Source organism: Lolium rigidum, chromosome 2 (assembly GCF_022539505.1).
Source record: "Lolium rigidum isolate FL_2022 chromosome 2, APGP_CSIRO_Lrig_0.1, whole genome shotgun sequence".
Lineage (NCBI taxonomy): Eukaryota > Viridiplantae > Streptophyta > Magnoliopsida > Poales > Poaceae > Lolium > Lolium rigidum.
In genome coordinates, this window is record NC_061509.1 from 282,525,151 (window position 1) to 282,543,555 (window position 18,405).

The 18,405-nt window shown below is 54.5% G+C and overlaps 1 pseudogene; it reads right to left on the bottom strand.

Annotated features, from left to right (window-relative positions):
• Positions 1 to 1,887: 1,887 nt before the first annotated feature.
• LOC124691052 lies at positions 1,888 to 17,397 on the bottom strand (annotated as a pseudogene).
• Positions 17,398 to 18,405: the final 1,008 nt, after the last annotated feature.

Here is an 18,405-nt window from a genome sequence, read left to right on the forward strand (position 1 = left end):
ATGATCATCTGAGAAAGCTAGATTGTTAAGTGCAGTGGTTTAAGGTAACGTGGACGAAACTGCCGGGGACGTAATTAACAGAAGGAATGGACCAGGCCCGTCATGACGAAACTCGAAAATCCAAGGGCCACGGTGGTGATATGTATGGGTCCGATCCGTTGCTTTGTGCCTAGCCTAACTCATGCAACAGAAGGTGGGCCGGGCTGTTAAGGTTCTCCGGCGGCATTTCTTCGTTGCTCAAAGAACCGATCATACTTGGTCACCTCCATTACGATATGCTTGAAAAAGTTGATGCTCATCCGAAAACGCCGCCGAAAATAGCTTTCGGAAAATATCGAATTCTCATTGTAATAAAACTGCATCAACTTCTCGTGCCCTTCAATCCTTTCTCTCCACAACTTCTGTCTACCGAACAACGATTCACCTACTTTTGGATTCTTGACGACGCGGTATGCTAATAGTATGTATATGTTCTCTTCTTCTATGTCGTACTCATCGTCCGATGAATCGTATGATAAACTCTACAAATATCATATAAAATGACTTCACTACTACTAGCTTGTAGCAAAAAAATGGAGAAATTGTTGGCGGCCGATGGAGGCGCATACCTTGCGAGCAAACTGGCGAGCATCTTGGTTGCGCCATGTTGAAAGTAGGGTCGATGATGACATGGACGCCACTCGAGCGCTTCTAGCAAGAGGAGGAGGCGAGGGGGGGTGAAGTGCCATCAGAAGCACCAGCCTTGTGCCCGTCAGTGCCAACGGTGGCGGCTCGATACAGCGTGGCGGAGCGGTCCAAACTGCCGGAAGGAGGCGCGGGGGAGGCGGATCTACGGTGCGGCGGCGAACTCGAGCGGGGGGTGGCGGTGAAATCGCCCGGCGGCGGTGCAGGTGGTGAAATGGAAGGCGCGGGGTGAATTTTCCAGCCGTTGGGCCTTCGCTGCGAAAAGATGCCGCGTGCTGCAGCCGACGCATCACATATGGCGCCCCGGATAGTGCAAAATGCAGCGCGCAACAAAAAATTTGCAGTGCCGTTGCGGATAGCACATTTGCTGGAGGAGCAAACTCGTCTCCGCGTGCTGCATAGCGGCGGTTTTTATAGCCCGGGTGCGGGATAACGCGCCTGTTGGAGATGCTCTAAGATACAGTCAGCTCTTGCTTTGGATATCATCAACAACACCCTTGCTATGACCACATTGGTACACCCCAGATCAGCTGCTAAGGATAGGGCTTCTCGACAGGCAAGTGCTTCTAATGTTGCTGGATCAGAAATCCTTGGACATAAAACTGCTGAGTGCTGACGCTCCCATGTTCATTCCTACATATAGCACTGAAAGAGCCTAACTTCAGATTCTTTAAGACAGCACCGTCAATCCATATGCTCGAAGGGTGATGAACCAAGCTGGGCTTCCAAAAAATTAACCGAAAGAAAATACCTTGATTTGAGAACTCTTGCACTCAAAGAATTTGGCTCCATAACAATCCGCCAAACCTGCCTAGCCAGCAATGATCTCGATGTCTCTAAAGCCCAATCTGCCCATAAACTTAGGTTTTATCATCTCATCCCGCGAAACCCAGCTTGTTTTCCTTTCACCTTACTTGCTTCCCCACCAGAACTTGCAAATTAGTGAATTTATATGTTCACACAAACCTTGGGGTAATTTAAAGCAAGACATAGAATAAACCGGCCGTCAGAACCCAAGAGACACCTAGGCTATAATAAGGTGGACTGCGGCAGGCCACCTGAGAAATGAAAAGGTGTATCAAACAAGTAACCTGCGGCTCCAGAAAGAAACTAAAATGCCCATCAAACGAACGTAGCGACACACCGACACGTCAGCTAGATGAAACATACAAAAAAAAAGCCCACACATCCTTCTCGCGCTTACTATGGTTTGTGCTTGACGATCTCCTCCTTCATGGCCAGGGTCAGAGCGCCGAGGTAGCCGCCGTCCTCAACGTTCACGCCTGGCATGGCCACCGCCCGGCTGCCGATGAAGCCATCCTCCCCGACGTGGACCCTACCGAACTTCACCTTGCCGGCGTCGCCCTCCTACACGTGCCCGAATAGCAGAGCGCCATGACCCACGCTGGCTCCCCGCTCCAGGTGCACCATCTCTGGGTTCAGCAGGGCGCCCATTGAGTCCACGTAGACCCCCTCCGCCACAGCCACCGAGGACCCCATCATCCGCATCCATGCTGCAAACAGCACCGACCCGCACGTCAGCTCCGCGAAGTATTCCGCCGTGGCCGTCCGTATGGCCTGCCAGACCGTGTCAAGGAACACCTGCGGCGCCCAGATGTGCACCGCGTCACCGTCGCCCCTGACGCCGACCAGGACCCACTTCGCTGCCGCGCATGTGACCATGGCGGCGACGCCCGACGTGGCCCAGAAAACCGGCAGGAGCCAATAGAGGGGCGTGTCGGTGGCTGCGGCAATGCTGAGGAGGGCCCGGAAGGGGAGGAAGATGACCAGGCCCAGGACGAAGTATGGCACCAGTGTTTGCAGCAGCGGCTGGCACAGCGTGGCCCAGAGCGACTTGTACCATGTCCTAGCGAGTGTCACCTTGGTCGCGGCTGGCATCGCCTGCGTTGGATCTTGCTTGTGCCACCGTGGCCACTGGGCAGCCTGACAGGTTGATCTTGGTGTCTGACTGCTCGAGGAATGCCGCCCATGACGCGGGCAGCGGCTCGCCGTTCCGTAGGCGCTGGCATATCTCGTAGACCAGCGAGCGCCCATGGTCGATGGACGCACTCTGCTTGCAGGATGTCGCCGGGATGACGTCCACCTGCTGGCACCGGAGGAAAGGGTTGAACTCGAGCTTCTCCGTCTCCTCTCGTGGAAGATTCTTGTCAATGGTTATCTCTCCGATGTCGATGTACGGGAACTCATCCTCGTCCCATGGCCGGGTGCAGTCAAGGGTGATGTCGCAGGCGGCACCATCCGAGGGGACCTCCCTGAGCTGCAGCTGGAAGACGTATCGCACCCCCTCCGGAAGTTCCACCCTCCGACGGAAGTCGTCGGCGAGAAGAGTAAAGGGCGGGTGTCACCCTCATCTCTTGGGATTGCGCCGGTGTCAGGTGGCAAGATTCCCCTTGGCACCACTTGACCAGACTCTTCTGGTATGTCTCGATCAATAGGACGGAGCTTGAACTTTGCATACATCTCCTTGTTCCCTTCGTCGAACCTCAGCAGCCGGCATATGTTGGAGTAGTAATGCAGCATGGTGTACGAGTTGGTGTCCCGCAAGGAGGTCCAGACAGCCTCGCGGATGTGCGGGGCATGCTTCACGTGCTCTTCCCTCGCCGGCAGACCACAGACCAGCCAAGTGGCAAAGTCGGCGATTGTGCGCGCGTAAAATGATTTGCCACTCTTCAGTGTAAGGTCCAAGAGAGGCACCTCATCACCATCATCCGAGAGAATGCGCACTGCTGCGCCGCGCGCATCAAGCCTTGCATCATCATCTGCACTGAGGCTGTTGCTGTGCCGGACGATCACTGGGAAAGACTTTCCAGCGCCAAATAACTTGTGCTTGGGCAAACATGTCATGTCTTGGTAGTTGGTACATCTTCAGGACACCCCGCCCGCTTACACCAATGCGGTGGAAGTACCTTGACTTGACGTTCATGGTGCTGATCGCCAAGTTGGCTGAAAGGTTCCCAACAATCTTCTTGTACACTGGGTCCATCACCGCAATCCGCTCATCTTCTGCAAGCAAAGTGTTCTTCACCAATGTCAAATACTTTGCCCCAATGTAGATGCCGCCTCGGTGGAGAAGGGAATTTTCTGGTGCCACAGAAAGTGCTCCAAGGATGACATTCCCTTGGAGCACCGAGCCAGGGAGGAGCAGGCTGCCACTGCCAACGATGGTGTTCTCTTGGACCTTTATCTCCGCACCAGTAAACCCCTTGCTGGAGTAGAACCCGGGAACAATGTGGCAGAAGTCACCTAGATGGACTCCATCACCGATGCTCATCAGTTCAGGATTCGCCACTGGATCGATGGACCGGATAGAGCAATGCCTTCCAATTTTCGCACCAAGAAGCCTCAGGTACATGCAGAATGCTTCAGTTCCAGCTAGCATCTTGGCAAATCTGAGATGCACAGCAATATTTATACGCCGTTGGATCAAGCCTGCTCTCACATTCTGCTTGATTCCGGTCCTTGGAGCAAGAGCTATGTTGACTATACTGGTGAGAAGGCTGAGAATGATACTGTAGCTCAAGTAGGCGAAGGCGATAGAGAGAGCAAATGTCAATGCGCTTGTGGGCATCTCCTGGACAATCACAGGATAAGATGACATGACAACTGGTAACCAGTGGAACGCACCAGCAATGCATGCAAAGGAGAAGTGCTGAAGTGAAGCCTCGGTGCCAGAGAAGTGAGTGTACAACATGTAGACGGTCGCACTTGACAGAGCACCTAGAAAAGCAACTGCATAGATGCAAACGAGGTGTTCAAGAAGCATGGTTGCTTTCCTTGTTTCTTCCTGCAAAAAGGTTTACTTAGGAACGGAGGTAGTAGACCGACGTTTTTTAGTGTAAGAAACTAGCTAGATAGTATTCTAATTACCTTCATGTCTGAAGAAGCTCTCTTTGTCTGATATCTTGATTTCCCTGGCTCAGTCTTTTGCAATGGTAGCACCACAGCACCATCCTCGACGATAGTGCCCTTCTGAAGAACCGCATAAGGACCAATGGATGCCTCGCGACCAATCCTGATACGCCTAAAGCTCAGGATCTCATTACGGACTTCATGGCCCTGAATGAGAACACCTTCTGCAATCACCGCGCCATCTTCAACTACTAACAAGGATGGGTCTGTAATGTCTACTGTGTCAATAATAACAGATGATCCTATCCGAGCCCCTTGCATCTTGAACCAATAATTCAAGAATATTGTTCCCTTTAGATGAACAGCTAGCATCTTTGTAGCTAACCCTTGCGCCTTGTTCAGTGCCCACCATTTCACAAAGTCAACTGACCATATCGAAACATCAGGGGCCAGAGCATAATTTGGCTGAAGGAATGACTTCCCCAGGATAGAAAGTGATAAAGAGGTGAGTAAGACATAACAAATCCATGCAATAGGTGTCATGACCAAAGAACTAAGATACTTCATCGCTGATGACTCGACCAGATTGACCGGATAGAGCATGCTCATGTATGCTGAACTAGCGAGGTATGCTGGGAGTAGCAACATGAAACAAACATAGGTAAGAGCCAGGAGCTGGAGAATCCCAGTAGCAAGCACACTTAAATTTGTAGTGAAGTCTGTGGAAACCACAAAACTCTCATCATCCTCAGTAGAGCAAGATACATCAGATGCCAACAGTGGTTGTGACTTTGCCAACAAGTTCTCCAAGAAGCTAGCAAGCTCAGAAATGCACCTTGCAGCAAAGATGTCAATGGCTCCAACAGGAGTACCGAGATAATCTGAGAGCTTCTGAGCCGCTCGGACCACCGCAATCGAATCAAAGCCATAAGAAGGTAGGCTTTCTGTTGGAGAAATTTTGTCCTTTGGTATACCTGATTGATCTGACACTATCTGTGTCAGAAACTCAGTTATCTCCTTGGGGCTTTTCACATTGCTTCCATACCGAGGATGAATGGTGGAATCAACAGTCTGCTTCAAGAATGACCCCCTTCTCTCCGTGCATGTTCCTGTTGGGAGAGACCAGAAAACACTCATCTTAGATGGATGAGTACCATTAGCCAAACAAAGATTGTTGCCAACAAACTGCTTAATGCATTCGAATCTCCGTATCTTCCCAGATGTTGTCTTGGGTATGGTTCTCGGCTTGATAATATTGACCGATGCAACAGTTACACCATGCTCCTCCGCCACACGTGCTTTGATATTATCGATAATTTCTTTGGAGACTGTCTTACCCTCTCTAACCTCTGTAATCACTACAAGTCCAACCTGATCAGAAGAATCAGGAATTGAGATGCCTTTCTGAGTAAGAACATCCTCCGGGACACCAACCACAGCACAACATCCTGGTCGCAAGACCTCGGAAGAATTTTCCACTGTCTTCTCTACATCTGCAGAATAAATATTTCTGCCAGCAACAATGATAAAATCTTTGATCCTTCCTGTAATAAAAAGTTTGTCGTCAATGATCCGCCCTAAATCACCGGTTCTTGTGAACATCTTATTGGGGTGGTTCCTAAGCTGATTGCAGAAAGTTTTCTGGCTCATTTCCTCATGGCCCCAATAACCAACTCCAGCCAACTCCAGAACTAGGACTGCTAGCCCCACCCTCCACAGCCCTCGCCGCCGTCGATCCCCGCCGGCAGCCCTCCTCCCTAGCCCTCCCCGTCTTCCCCGCCCTCATGGCCTCCTACTCCGGCGCCTCGTGCTCTGCGGAGGGCCTGCGTTGGCACGGGTCCGACGGCGAGTCCTCCGGTGCGCGCAGCTACTCCGACATGGTGCGCACTGGAGCGACCCCGCCGCCCCCGTCCGCACCCCCACGCGCTCCGGCCGCCCCCGCCGCCGCCGCCGCCCGCGAGCCCCGGCGGCCACCCGCCTCGGCCCCCGCTCTGAGGTGCACAGGGTGACCCGCGAGCCCGTCGTCGACACCGACGGCTTCCGCCAACCACGCCGCAGGTACCGCAACCGCCGCTCTCGACCGGACGCGCGTCGCTCGCCGCCGCTGCAGCGTCGCAGCCCTACGCCGGAGGAGGACGCTGGGCTCTGCTTCCGCTGCCTTGAGCCCGGCCATGTGGTCCGCGACTGCACCAACAAGGTCCGGTGCCGCAAGTGCCTCTTCTCTGGCCACGAGTCCCGGGAGTGCGGCCCGCGGCGGCGAGGCTGCTCACCGTGGCGTCGGCCACGCGCCGGCCGCGCCTCCGGCTGGCTCGCATCGGGAACGGCAGCCCACGGCTCCGCGCACCGCGACACCTCCACCACCGCCCCCGGCGGCCACACGCGCGCCGGCCAACGCTCACGCGGGCACGACCCCGGCGCGGGTCATCCTGTCGCGCTCCGTCGAGATGGAGGAGTCCGAACGCGTGCTGGAGCGTGCCATGCTGGCCACCGTCACCGGCACTCGGCCCACGGTCACCGTCGACGCTGTCGCGGACTTGCTCTGCTCCTCCTTCGAGCTCGTCCCTGGCGACTTCACCGTCCACATCCACCACCCTGAGGATTTCTTGGTCATCTTCTCCACCAAGCAGATCAAGGCACGCATCTCCGGCGACCACTTCGTCAGCTGCCCGGAGTTCTCCCTCATGATGAGGCCCTGGTGCAAACTCGCCCACGCCGGCTCGGGCAGGTTCGAACATCGTGTCGAGCTTGAGCTCCGCGGAATCCCTCCCCAGGCCTGGCACCTGTCGACGGCCGAGCACCTGGTGGCGCCTAGCTGCTGGATCGACAAGCTCCACCCCGACACCCGCACCCGCGCCAACCTCGCTGTCTTCCGATGCTCTGCACACACGCACAACCTCGCTGACATTCGCAGCAGCACGGTTTTGGAGATCGTCGAGCAAATCCCTTCGCGCGTGCCCTCGCAGCCGCCGACGATACAGACGCTCACTTACCCCATCAGCATCCGGTTCACGCGCCTGGACGACGACATCGGTGCTCCGGCCGCTCCCGCGCCCGCGGCGGGCCCTGGCGGCGGTGGCGCGCCCGGCATGGACGGCGAGCCCGGCAGCAACGGCGGTGAGGGCCGTGGCCGCAACCGTCGAAGGGGGCGCAAACGCCGCCGCACGGCAGACGCCCCTGACGGCCGCGCTGATGGCATGGCCGTCGACTCCCTCGGGCCCCTGGAGCCAGGCCGTACTGGGCGCGCCGATGGCCTCGCCGTCGCCGCTCATGGACGCTTTCGTCGCCAAGGCCGGCACGGCGGCGCGCCGCCGCTGGCAAAGGACAGAGCCGTGGACCCCTGGCCGCGCCAGCGTGGGCCCGGCCGTTCTCGTCGCCATGCCAAAAGAGGAAAAAGACGTGGGCGCAAAAGGAAGGTGGAAGCCCAGGTCCCACCAACTGTCGAAGCTGCAACGGGCTCCCCGACAGGATCGCTGTCTCAGAGCCCTGGACCCTTGTCGGGGACAGCTGTCCCGCAGCCCTTGGACGTTTCCGAGGTCCCGTGCACACCAGGCTTGACTCGTTCAAACCCACCATCGCCTTGCGCGCAAGTGGCTGGGTTGGACCTGGCCTCGCTGCAGGACGCCGACCGTGGCGGGCCAAGGGATCCGTGCGCTTTTCACCAGAGCCAATCGCTGGACAGCACGGTGCCTGAAACCCCTGTCCAGGACCCACCACCACCCGAGGAAGAGGCCTCGCCTGCTGCCTCCATCACGCCATCTCCTGTCGCAACCTTGGACGGATCTGCCGACCAGCATGCAGCGGAGACGTCGGTCAATGACGTGCCATGCACGCCAATCGCAGCTCCCGCCTCGCCGCTCGTCTCGCCATTGGTGGATGCTGCTGCTGGGTTGTTGGGCCGCGGCGACAGCCCAATAACCATCCTGCGACGGCCTGCTACCACCTGTGACTCCGACGTGCCCTCCTGTGACACGATTGTGGAAGCCCGGCCCACACCCAACCCCGCCACCACGGCCTGCTCCCCTGTGCGCCGCTCGCCGGCCCGGTTTGCCTCGCCGCCGATCACCCTACGCCGTCGACCGCGCCCTGCCGCGCATGCGATGACCCTTGGTGAATTCCTGGCAGAGGCCACCAAGCACCTGAGCGCCGCCACTGCCTACTCCGGGAAACGTCGGCAGCGACCGGTGCTGAATTTTTCGCCACGACGCGGCCGCTCATCGCGTGCTTGTGCTGCCCCGCCCACGGCTGAGAGACGCACTCACATGCACATCCTGCGCTCCCTGGGTATCGTCGGCATCGACGAGAGGATCACCGCCGACCAGATGAAGACCTACGACGGGATGTTCTCCACGCCAATTCCGATAGGCGTTCTCAAGGCCATGGCCGCCCTCGTCGGCCGGGAGATGCCCAGCTCAGTTGGCTCATCGCCGGCGGCCGCCGAGTCCGTGGGGAGGCAGGCGCGCTCCTAGACGCGCTGCTCCGCCACCACCTGTCGACATCTTTCCTATGGATCACGGACTCAAGATCGCTTGTTGGAACGTCCATGGCATCAACTCACGCGTCCGCCGCATCGCCATAAAATCGCTGATTGATTCCACCGACGCGTCCATTGTTTGTATGCAAGAAACTAAGATGGAGCTTGTCTCGCTCGTCGATTGTCCTCGAGTTGCTAGGTTCAGAGTTTGATGATTACGTCTACTTGCCTGCTCGCGGTACCTGTGGTGGCATCTTGCTTGCCCGGAAGAGCTCGATCGTGTCCATCTCCGACCCGGAGTTCACCACGAACACTCGTCCGCCAAAGTTTGCACGCCCGCCGGTACCCCTTGGTGGATCACCATTGTTTACGGGCCCCAAACCGATGCCGACAAAATCGAGTTCCTCCAGGAACTTCGCGCCGTCCGCAACGATTGTCCTGGGCCGTGGTTGCTATGTGGGGACTTCAACCTCATCTACCGCCAGGAGGACAAGAGCAACAGCAACTTGAACCGAAGCATGATGGGCCGCTTTCGCCGCGTGATCAACGACCTGGCCCTCAAGGAGATCTACCTCAATGGCCGGCGCTACACTTGGTCCAATGGCCAATCCCCTCCCACGCTCGTGCATCTTGACAGATTCTTCTGCACCACGGACTGGGATGACAGCCACGGCGAATGTCACTGCGCTGCCTCGCGTCTGTTGTCTCTGACCACTGCCCGCTGCTCCTCGACTGCTCGCCCGCGCCGCCGGGCCACCGGAGATTCCGCTTCGAGGAGTTTTGGTTACGTATGGAGGGCTTTCAGGACACGGTCACCGCCGCTTGGGGTTCGGTGCACCACAACGACCCGTTCCTTCGCCTTTGGCTTCGCCTACAGGCCACGGCTCGGTGCCTCACCAGTTGGAGCGCCAAAACCGTCGGCAACGTCAAGGTTCGCATGGCGGTGGCTCGGGAGTTCGTCCTACGCTTCGACAAGGCTCGGGAACGAGAGGAATCTTTCGCCGGAGGAGGCTTGGCTGCACAAGCAGCTCAAGGTCGCTTACCTTGGGCTCGCTTCGCTCGACCGCACCATGGCGCGGCAGCGCGCTCGGATCGCTTGCCTCCGCGATGGCGACGCCAACACTCCGTTCTTCCATCAGCACTGCACCTACCGCGAGACGGAAGAACCGCATCCACGCCATCCTTGTCGACGGGCAGACGTTGACGGATCACGCCGACATTGCGGAGGCGGCTTTCATGCACTACGACGGCCTGCTGGGCACTGCAGAAACCCGCGGCCGCACGCTCGACTTCGCCCGGCTGATTGAGCCCGCGGCTGGCCTTGATTCCCTCGAGGCCCCCTTCTCCGCCGATGAAATCTGGGGCGCGGTCAAGCGCATGCCGGCCCGCAAGGCACCTGGGCCCGACGGATTCACCGCGGATTTCCTCCGTGCCTGCTCGGGGCACCGTCGGGCAGGACACCGTCGACGTCTTCCGGCGAGCTCTACGAGCTGCGCGGTCGAGGCTTCCACCGCCTGAACCAGGCCTTGATGACGCTGTTGCCTAAGCGTGCGGACGCGACTTCCCTTGGCGACTATAGGCCCATCAGCCTTATTCACCTGGTTGCCAAGCTATTCGCCAAGACGCTTTCGCTGCGCCTAGCACCGCGCCTCGACGAGCTGGTTAGCGCCAACCAAAACGCGTTCATCTCCGGCCGCAGCACTGCACGACAACTTCATCTTGGTGAAGCAATCTGCCCGCCTCCTCCACCAGCTCGGGGAGCCCCGCATCCTCCTCAAGCTCGACCCGGCAAAGGCCTTCGATTCCATCTCGTGGCCGTTCCTCCTCGAAGCCCTGCGCCGGTACGGCTTTGGTGATCGCTTCCTGGGCTGGCTTGCGATCCTGCTCACCTCTCGCCAGCACGCGGGTCCTAATCAACGGCGAGCCCGGCCCACCCATCTGGCACCGGAGAGGTTTACGGCAGGGAGATCCCCTCTCTCCGCAGCTCTTCGTCCTGGGAGTCGACGCCCTCGGCCGCCTGGTCCAGCGCGCGATCAGCGAAGGAATCCTGCAACGCCTGCACCCACGGCGTCACATCCCGGCGTTTTCGCTATACGCTGATGATGTGGTGCTGTTTTGCTGCCCCACGATGGAGGACGTGACCGCCGTGCGTGAGATCCTGCGGCTGTTTGGCCGCGCGTCCGGACTGCAGGTCAACTACGCTAAGAGCTCGGCCACTCTCATTCGCTGTGACGAGGGAGCCGTTGCGCCGGCGCTGCACGAGCTTGGCTGCCCCACGGCCGGCCTGCCGCTAACCTACCTAGGCATTCCCCGACTCGCGGAGACCAACAGCTGCACAACTACAACCTCCGGTTGAACGCGCCGCTGCTGGCCTCCCCACCCGGAAGGCGAAACTCATGACCAAGGCTGGGCGCGCAACGCTGGTCAAGGCGGTGATCAGCGCCATTCCCATCCACCGACGAGCTGGTGCTTGGACTCCCCAAGAAAACGCTAAAACTCATCGACAAGATCAAGAGGGGTTTCCGTGGGAGGGTAAGAAGGAAGCCAAAGGTGGAAACTGCCACGTCAGCCGGAGCCGAGTCCGCAGGCCCATCTCGTACGGCGGTTTGGGCATACCGGACATGGAGAGGACTGGCCTTGCGCTGCGGCTTCGGCGGCTTTGGCTCTCCCGCACGGACGATCGACGTGCGTGGAGCGACCTTGACCTGCAGTTCACATCTGAGGAACGAGCGATGTTCTTTGCCTCCACCACCATGACGGTTGGGAACGGCCGCGACGCACTCTTCTGGGAAGACAGGTGGATCGACGGTCGCGCCGTCCGCGAGATCGCGCCAAGCCTATACGGTTGCATCCCCAAGCGCCGGCGCAAGGTCAGGACCGTCGCCCAAGGGCTGCTTGGAAACGCCTGGGCTCAGGACATCCACGGCATCCTCGGCGTGCACGAGATTGGCCAATACCTGGCGCTCTGGGCTGCCGTCTCGCGCACCACGCTTCGCACTGAGCCCGATAGGCTGGTGCGGAAGTGGACTGCCACCGGTACCTACACCGCCAAGTCTTGCTACCTTGCGCAATTCCATGGCTCCACTGCCTCCAGCTCCTGGAAGCTTAATTGGAAGACTTGGGCGCCGCCGAGGGTCAAGTTTTTCACTTGGCTTGCCTGCATGGATCGCTGCTGGACTGCCCAACGCCTCGCCAGGCGAGGCCTCCAGCACCATCCCCGCTGCCTCCTCTGCGACCAGATGCCCGAGACCATGCACCATCTCCTCCTCGCCTGTCCATTCTCACGACAGGTTTGGCACGAGGTGTTGGCTCGCCTCCGCATGACCTGTCAGCCGCCGGACAGCAACGACGCCTCCATCGACGGCCGGTGGCGCAAGGCCGGGCAGATGACCGCCAAGCCTATGCGCAAAGGGCTGGACTCCTTCACCCTGTTGACGCCTTGGATGCTGCTGGAAGCACCGCAACTCTTGCGTGTTTGACAGAACTCAGCCCTCGGTGCGCGACTTGGTCCGGGAGATCTTCGATGAGGCTCATCTTTGGGCTAGGGCCGGCGCGAAGGGCATTAGGGTAGTGCTTCCGACGACCTGGGATGTGCACTGAGTCACTTCTTGTACCTGTACCCCGCCTCCTAGGAGGCTTGTAAAACTATCTATCTTTTCAATGAAATGAAACGCAAAAGTCTTTTGCGTTTTCTCGAAAAAAAAAAAAGAACTAGGACTGCTGATCCATATCTCACCCTCAGCACCATCATCTTGATGCTCAGTCAGAGAGTCTGCATCAACAATTCTGATGTCAATATCTATATTGTCCTGCTCAACATACCCACAACAAACTCTTCCTTGCCAATCTATCAAGACTGGTTTGCATTCACCAAAGGCACAACAAATATAGACCGAGTTCTCAGCCATCCCATATCCAGGTGCAAGAGCACCTTCTAGAAAGCCAAAAGGTTGAGTCAACTCTATGAACCTTTTGACAGTGTTTTGCCTTACTGGCTCTGCCGCAATCATGAGGAAGATCATTGAAGAGAGATCATATACTTTACCCTTCTCGGCCTCAAGCCTCCTTATCACCAGTTCAAATGCAAAGTTTGGACCTGCACTATGGGTTCCATTGTTGTCACTGATTGTTTGCAGCCACAAGAGGGGGTTCCTGATGAATGCCATTGGTGAAAACAGAATGGAAGTTCCCCCACTTACAAGGGCAGTGAAAATACCCCCTATTAGTCCCATGTCATGGTACTGCGGAAGCCAACTGATAAGAACAGTTTTTGAAGTACTTCGATACACCTTTTTCATCATCTTCACGTTGTGGATTAGTGCTCCATGAGTTATCATCACCCCCTTGGCATCACCAGTGGAACCGGAAGTGAACTGTAGAAAGCATAAGTCACTGGGGTGGGGCTTGGTCATCATAGATAAAACATTGTCTGAGTTGAAAATGTCTGGATTTCGCCGGAAGTTCTTTATCCATGATTCAGTGTGAATCCATGGGAGGTCAGGCCACTGTGCTGAGCATTTCTGGCCCTTTGCTAGACTGAGAATGTTCTTAACATAACCTACACGTACGGCAGCATGGTACGGAGAGGTTGATAGAATTGCCACAGCACTGCATACTTTAGAGACGTTATCAACTTTGAGAAGTGCTTGTCCACCCCTTTGCATTGGATCAGGGGGGATAACTGGGACCGGTATAACTCCTGCTCTGATGCACCCAAAGAATGCATCAATAAACTCCAAACCAGGGAGGTGAATAAGGATAATTCTGTCACCAGGCTTGATAACAGGCTTTGTGCTTGTCAATAGTTTGTGTGCAATGTGAGATGCGTTCTCATGAAGCTCCTGGTAGGTTCTCTGATTCATGATTTTCCCTTCTTCATTGATCCAAGTATAAATGGCTTTCTTCTTGGTAACTCTGTGAGTTCCCCAGTATTCCAAATATCCATCCAGGGATGGAAGGTCAGGAAATTGAACACCTTCAAGTTCACCAAGATCTCTAGGAGGTGAAGGGTTCCCATTGCGGGACAGAGGAAACAATCTCTATATAAACAAGAATTTAAAAACATGAGCACAACTCATTTCCTATAGACGATGAAAGTATAAACTATACATATCGTGACAGTATTTTGTAACTCACCTTGACATAAGGAGTCACTGTTTGCTCAACATCAATGGAAAAGTGTTTACAAACAGTCTCAATGGAGTATGAAGCATTTCTTTCTGTAAGCTCAAATGCTAGCAGACCTCCGACATAGTAAGTGTTCTGAAAGCCTTGTAACTGAGATTCAAACCTCTTGTAGAATCCATCTTTCATGTCTGCAATGCAAGAAATCACCAGAGTTGGAATATGGAATAATAAATAAAACACTTGATCATTAGTGTCACTGCTATTATTGTATACCTTCACTGCTGACATGGGGGAAATACTTGAACCGCCGCTGCAAAAGCACATTCTGAGCAGTGCCTCCCATACAACTCACGATGTCAGTCACACATTTAGCTACAAATGAACCTTTGATGTCTGCTGAATTCCGATAAGACCAGAACAAGAAAACATCTGTGTCATCAAAGAACTTTTGCATTGCCACTGGCTGGCCTATTGTGGCTGGATCCTCCATGAATTCTTCAAAGTAGTAAAATCCCTTTGGCATGTGCTCAAATCCATTAACCTTAACAACAGTAGTATAGTAGTCGACTGTCTGTACCTTACTGAATAGTTCTCTTTCAAGATCATTCAGTTCCACCACTTCTTTTTCTCCATCTGAATCAAAGAGCATCGAACTAATCAGACAGCTGAAACTGTAACTTCAAACAAAGGTGAAATTATATTATGCTCACCAGTGAGACTAGAAGATCGATATGTATTGCCATTCTTGAAACCAAGAGCACCTGAGAATATAATTTTTTCAAACTCCATAACTTGCTCATCACCATTGTTTGTCTTGATGGTTACACTTGCACCACAGTTGTGGCGCTTGACTCGCAGAACCTCGGTGTCACAAAGAACTTCAAATGGTAATGAGTGACTTAGTTTCTCCCACATGCTCATGTAACCATGCTTGAAACGTCGTATTTTTCCAGCCTAGTGAACTCTTGAATGAAAGCATAGGGCATGTCTTGAACAAAACCATAGCCAGAAGCTGTGTAGCCATAGGCTGCAGATTTTGGCACTGAATTTATTCCATGTTGTTTCAAAAACTGAAGAGTTGAGTCAGACGCCAATCCACTAAGAGCATGAATGCCCACACGGCCGGACTTGTTTGCTTCATCCTATAACAGTTTACCAAAACACGCACATGTAAACAATAATATCGATGGTAAACTATGTTAGGAGAATAACAGCTTGTATATTCTCTGGGGACCAAAGCCGAGTATATATACATGTGCATCTGTGATAAATATGCAGGAATCTCCTCCTACAACAGAAAGATATACATGCTATACAGTGAACATAATATAACTCTAACAAACTAGATTTTGTACTGAATATAATGGATATTTTCTACCTAGTAATTTCTAATCACACGTGCACAACAAAAGCTCACCTGCAGTTTTAGAGTCAGAGATACCATGGATACATAGTCCTCAGCTACTTCAAGATCTCGAGATTTTCCAGTTTGGCTGTCGATCAGGCCAAGCTTGTGTGAATCCATCTCTTCGAATTCAGCTCCTACCTCCTTTGCCAGGTGAGTTATAGTAGGCGCACTGTTTGCTGCTATAACTTGTCCTCCCAAGTCATATGTTTTTCCTGCATACAATTGTCAGTGATGACTACAGCAGTGCAGGAAATGGTAACTGGATAGAAGTGCAGCCAGTAAGTGCCTCACCATCGATGTCAATGGACTCGCACATCCCTGAAACAGTCTGGCATTTCTCAAACAGAGTTACATTGCAGTACCCGAGTTTAGCTAGTGCATATGCTGCTGATAATCCACTTGGCCCTGCTCCCACTATGCCAATTCTAGTGTCTACTAGCAAACTTGGATGCAACTTAGAGAATTTATCATCTATTGATTTCTTTGGGTCCATTTTCGACCAATTGTGGCAGGTGACAAATCTACCTGTCAAATTTCACAAAATGTCATAATGTTAGCGCCTTTTAAACAATTTTTTAACAGCATTATATGATGATAAGAAAAATATCTTGTGGGTATGGTGACTTGTATTCCTGTAACAATCAACACTTGAAAATATAACGTCACGTATGTCTGCCCCCATTACAGTTAACAGATAAGCTAGTCCACAGAAAATTGTAAATTTGCTTCCTCATATGAAATGTCAATCCTATGCATAGCAAGGAATATATATGTCGCTATTTCAGATACTTCTTTTTCGGGAAAACGCAAAGAACCTTTGCGCTTCATTTCATTGAAAAGGTAGACAGCCTGTTACAAGCCTCCTCAGAGGGAGATGCTAGAATATTATATGACTGATATTCAAATAGAAATGTACTGAACTATGTACCAAATTTAACGACATATTTCATCTGTGACCACATATATGTTTCTAGTTTCTATGACAACAAAAATTATATATCTTGTTTGTACGACAACAAATTATTTGCATAAGAAAATTAGATGATCAAATCACGATGTTGGTACATAAAAGAACACATATACAACATAAACATATTTATAAAGGAATGTTTGCATAAGAACGTAAGAAGTACAGATCTCCTGACCCTCACTTTCGTGTTGAATAAAGATTATCTAATCGGGTTAACGCCCAGAGCAGAGGCAGTGTCTTGGAAGCCTCCTGGTGTATTACTTCTTTGCATAGGCAAGCTAGCTAAAAGGAAGAACCGACAATATCTGAACCAAACCTGTGGCAGCTAGTAAAATTTCATAACATGGAAGCACTGCGACATTGGCAAAATTTCATAACCTTAGTCTGTAGAATAGAACCTGGCAGCAGGGTCGGAGCCTCTTGGAGGCCATACCGGGCGTTGGCCCGGTCTTTCCGAATTAAACTTCCCTTTTATCAGTGTATTCGGCAAATCAAATATCGCCATTTGTGCTCCCTGCTAGGCACAGATTACTACATTGGCCCATACTTCTGTCGTAGCCTTGTACTATCTTACACGTCGGCCCTTCCTTGGTGCAAGCCACGCTCCGCTCCGCCACTGCCCTTGGCCGCGGACAGGTTGCATCATCCTGAATACCAATAAGGTTGCATATGCAGATAACATGTATGTCCACAAAACGGCATCCCTGTCGCGCATTCCATCGAGCAGCCTCCGAGCGTCGGGAGTCTCGACATGCCTGGGTAGCATTGCACCAGCGGAGATGCCACGAAGGGGTTTCCCTGGGTTGTTGCCTAGCGTCAGGGAGAGTGCCAGATCCGGCGAGCGCGCAGGAGCTGACGATCGGGGCACAGTGAAGTGGTCCAGCGGGAAGGCTCGCGCGAGCATGTCGTGGAAGGTGCGGAAAGAGAGTTCCGGAGCGCGCGTGCGGGGGCTCCTAGCGACCTAGCGTGGAACTCCGGTTTTGGCGAGCGGACCGGCGGAGGAGAGGCGGCGCGCCGGCGTGCGCGTGCGTGCGAGCCGACCGAGTGCGTTGAAGGAAGCGAGCGCGGCGGATAGGATAATTTTCGCACTATCATACCTGATTTTAAACGTAACTTCAAAGAATCTAAGTAGTACATACGAATATAAAATACGGTATACTCTCTCCGTCTATAGTTTTTGTTGCTAATATGTATCTAGAGAGGGATTGACAGACAGAAGCTGGGGGTGGGAAAAAATGACCGTTGGAAAGGGCTCCTGCGACGGAAAGGGCGACGAGGCGGGCGATTCTGCGGCCTGTCCCCTCGCCGAGCGACGGCGAGCTCCCTCCGGCCGGTCCCCGTCGGTGGCAGCGGCGCACCGGGGTGGGTCGCGGTTCTGGGCGCTGGCAGGGGAGAGTTCAGACGATGAGGAGGACGTTCAGGTGCAGCTGGAGGTGCCGGAGTCGCCCGTGCCCTCCAGATGTGGTCCCTCTCGGGCGTGCTTTGGGGACTATCTCGACTCCGCGTGGACCAGGGTGGGTAACACGAAGCTGCGAGGAGGACGTCGCCGAGCTTGGGCGCCGGGTGGGCGCGGCTCGCGGTCGCGGGCGGTGGCCGGATCTACGGCGGCTTGTCCGCTTGGGCAGCTTGGAGGCTGGGAGGCGACCTGGGATTCCCAGATCCGGTCGCGCTCCGTGGAGTTCTCCGGTGCGGCTCCAGGGGCGGCTTCTCGTCCGCCGGCGTTCGACGGCAAGGAGAAGGCGGCGCCGCCTGAGCCGTCCGTGGCCAGTGGGGGAGAGACAGGGCCGGTGGCCGCCAGCGTGGTGGGCCCGAGACCGGTGGACCCCAGTGTTCCCACTCCCACGGTTTCTGGCTGTGGGCCAGTGCGGGGGCCCG